Genomic DNA, 3,907 nt, shown 5'->3' on the forward strand with positions numbered 1-3,907 from the left:
CACTTCCGCCAGCTCTGGTATTCCAAACCGGAAGCTGCTCTTTATTCCCCTCCCCGGCCGCCGACAGACGGTAGGTCACGTGGCTTCGCGTGCTGGCTGGTTGCTCAGTGTCCTGCGCGCACCCCAGGGCCCCTTAGAGCTGAGCGCCCCCCCCGTTCTCTCCAGCCCCAGGGCTGAGCGCCCCCCCGATCTCTCCAGCCCCCAGGGCTGAGCGCCCCCCCCGTTCTCTCCAGCCCCAGGGCTGAGCGCCCCCCCGTTCTCTCCAGCCCCAGGGCTGAGCGCCCCCCCGATCTCTCCAGCCCCAGGGCTGAGCGCCCCCCCGATCTCTCCAGCCCCAGGGCTGAGCGCCCCCCCGTTCTCTCCAGCCCCAGGGCTGAGCGCCCCCCCCGATCTCTCCAGCCCCAGGGCTGAGCGCCCCCCCGATCTCTCCAGCCCCAGGGCTGAGCGCCCCCCCCTTTCTCTCCAGCCCCCAGGGCTGAGCGCCCCCCCCGTTCTCTCCAGCCCCCAGGCTGAGCGCCCCCCCCCCAGGGCTGAGCGCCCCCCCCGTTCTCTCCAGCCCCCCGGCTGAGCGCCCCCCCGTTCTCTCCAGCCCCCGGGCTGAGCGCCCCCCCCGTTCTCTCCAGCCCCCAGGGCTGAGCGCCCCCCCCGTTCTCTCCAGCCCCAGGGCTGAGCGCCCCCCCGATCTCTCCAGCCCCAGGCTGAGCGCCCCCCCGATCTCCCCACCCCAGGGCTGAGCGCCCCCCCGTTCTCTCCAGCCCCCAGGCTGAGCGCCCCCCCCGTTCTCTCCAGCCCCCAGGGCTGAGCGCCCCCCCCGTTCTCTCCAGCCCCAGGGCTGAGCGCCCCCCCCTTCTCTCCAGCTCCCAGGCTGAGCGCCCCCCCGTTTCTCTCCAGCTCCCAGGCTGAGCGCCCCCCCTTCTCTCCAGCCCCCAGGGCTGAGCGCCCCCCCCCCGTTCTCTCCAGCCCCCAGGGCTGAGCGCCCCCCCGTTCTCTCCAGCCCCAGGGCTGAGCGCCCCCCCCCGTTCTCTCCAGCCCCCAGGGCTGAGCGCCCCCCCGTTCTCTCCAGCCCCCAGGGCTGAGCGCCCCCCCCGTTCTCTCCAGCCCCCAGGGCTGAGCGCCCCCCCGATCTCTCCAGCCCCAGGGCTGAGCGCCCCCCCCCCGTTCTCTCCAGCCCCCAGGGCTGAGCGCCCCCCCCTTTCTCTCCAGCCCCAGGGCTGAGCGCCCCCCCGTTCTCTCCAGCCCCAGGGCTGAGCGCCCCCCCGTTCTCTCCAGCCCCAGGGCTGAGCGCCCCCCCCGTTCTCTCCAGCTCCCAGAGCTGAGCGCCCCCCCCGTTCTCTCCAGCCCCAGGGCTGAGCGCCCCCCCGTTCTCTCCAGCCCCCAGGGCTGAGCGCCCCCCCCCGATCTCTCCAGCCCAGGGCTGAGCGCCCCCCCCGTTCTCTCCAGCCCCCAGGGCTGAGCGCCCCCCCGTTCTCTCCAGCCCCAGGGCTGAGCGCCCCCCCGTTCTCTCCAGCCCCCAGGCTGAGCGCCCCCCCGTTCTCTCCAGCCCCCAGGGCTGAGCGCCCCCCCCCGTTCTCTCCACCCCCAGGGCTGAGCGCCCCCCCCCCGTTCTCTCCAGCCCCCAGGGCTGAGCGCCCCCCCCGTTCTCTCCAGCTCCCAGCTGAGCGCCCCCCCCGTTCTCTCCAGCTCCCAGAGCTGAGCGCCCCCCCCGTTCTCTCCAGCTCCCAGAGCTGAGCGCCCTCCCCCGTTCTCTCCAGCTCCCGAGCGAGCGCCCCCCCCGTTCTCTCCCGCCCCCAGGCTGAGCGCCCCCCCCGTTCTCTCCAGCTCCCAGGGCTGAGCGCCCCCCCGTTCTCTCCACCCCCCAGGGCTGAGCGCCCCCCCCGTTCTCTCCAGCCCCCAGGGCTGAGCGCCCCCCCCGTTCTCTCCAGCCCCCAGGGCTGAGCGCCCCCCCCGTTCTCTCCAGCTCCCAGGGCTGAGCGCCCCCCCGTTCTCTCCAGCCCCCAGGGCTGAGCGCCCCCCCGTTCTCTCCAGCCCCCAGGGCTGAGCGCCCCCCCCGTTCTCTCCAGCCCCCAGGGCTGAGCGCCCCCCCCGTTCTCCTCCCCCCAGGGCTGAGCGCCCCCCCTCTCTCCGCCCCAGGCTGAGCGCCCCCCCGTTCTCTCCAGCCCCCAGGGCTGAGCGCCCCCCCCGTTCTCCCAGCCCCCAGGGCTGAGCGCCCCCCCCGTTCTCTCCAGCCCCAGGGCTGAGCGCCCCCCCCGTTTCTCTCCAGCTCCCAGGCTGAGCGCCCCCCCGTTCTCTCCAGCTCCCAGGGCTGAGCGCCCCCCCGTTCTCTCCAGCTCCCAGGGCTGATCGCCCCCCCGTTCTCTCCCCCCAGGGCTGAGCGCCCCCCCCGTTCTCTCCTCCAGCCCCCAGGCTGAGCGCCCCCCCCTTCTCTCCAGCTCCCAGGGCTGAGCGCCCCCCCCGTTCTCTCCAGCCCCCATGGCTGAGCGCCCCCCCGTTCTCCCAGCCCCCAGGGCTGAGCGCCCCCCCGTTCTCTCCAGCCCCCAGGGCTGACGCCCCCCCCGTTCTCTCCAGCCCCCAGGGCTGAGCGCCCCCCCCGTTCTCTCCAGCTCCCAGGGCTGAGCGCCCCCCCCGTTCTCTCCAGCCCCAGGGCTGAGCGCCCCCCCCCCGTTCTCTCCAGCTCCCAGGGCTGAGCGCCCCCCCGTTCTCTCCAGCTCCCAGGCTGAGCGCCCCCCCGTTCTCTCCAGCCCCAGGGCTGAGCGCCCCCCCCGTTCTCTCCAGCCCCAGGGCTGAGCGCCCCCCCCGTTCTCTCCAGCTCCCAGCTGAGCGCCCCCCCCGTTCTCTCCAGCCCCAGGGCTGAGCGCCCCCCCGTTCTCTCCAGCCCCCAGGGCTGAGCGCCCCCCCGGTCTCTCCAGCCCCCAGGGCTGAGCGCCCCCCCCCGTTCTCTCCACCCCCAGGGCTGAGCGCCCCCCCCGTTCTCTCCAGCCCCCAGGGCTGAGCGCCCCCCCCGTTCTCTCCAGCCCCAGGGCTGAGCGCCCCCCCGTTCTCTCCAGCCCCAGGGCTGAGCGCCCCCCCGTTCTCTCCAGCCCCCAGGGCTGAGCGCCCCCCCCCCGTTCTCTCCAGCCCCCAGGGCTGAGCGCCCCCCCCGTTCTCTCCAGCTCCCAGAGCTGAGCGCCCCCCCCGTTCTCTCCAGCTCCCAGAGCTGAGCGCCCCCCCCCGTTCTCTCCAGCTCCCAGGGCTGAGCGCCCCCCCCGCTCTCTCCAGCTCCCAGGGCTGAGCGCCCCCCCGTTCTCTCCACCCCCCCGGGCTGAGCGCCCCCCCCGTTCTCTCCAGCCCCCAGGGCTGAGCGCCCCCCCCCCGTTCTCTCCAGCCCCCAGGGCTGAGCGCCCCCCCCGTTCTCTCCAGCCCCCAGGGCTGAGCGCCCCCCCCCGTTCTCTCCAGCCCCCAGGGCTGAGCGCCCCCCCCCCGTTCTCTCCAGCCCCCAGGGCTGAGCGCCCCCCCCCGTTCTCTCCAGCCCCCAGGGCTGAGCGCCCCCCCGTTCTCTCCAGCCCCCAGGGCTGAGCGCCCCCCCCCGTTCTCTCCAGCCCCAGGCTGGCGCCCCCCGTCTCTCCAGCCCCAGGCTGAGCGCCCCCCCGTTCTCTCCAGCCCCAGGGCTGAGCGCCCCCCCTTCTCCTCCACCCCCCAGGGCTGAGCGCCCCCCCCCTTCTCTCCAGCCCAGGCTGAGCGCCCCCCCCGTTCTCTCCAGCTCCCAGGCTGAGCGCCCCCCCGTTTCTCTCCAGCTCCCAGGGCTGAGCGCCCCCCCGTTCTCTCCAGCTCCCAGGCTGAGCGCCCCCCCGTTCTCTCCAGCCCCCAGGGCTGAGCGCCCCCCCCCCGTTCTCTCCAGCCCCCCGGGCTGCGCGCCCCCCCCCCCCGTTCT

This window comes from Dermochelys coriacea, chromosome 25, assembly GCF_009764565.3.
Source record: "Dermochelys coriacea isolate rDerCor1 chromosome 25, rDerCor1.pri.v4, whole genome shotgun sequence".
Lineage (NCBI taxonomy): Eukaryota > Metazoa > Chordata > Testudines > Dermochelyidae > Dermochelys > Dermochelys coriacea.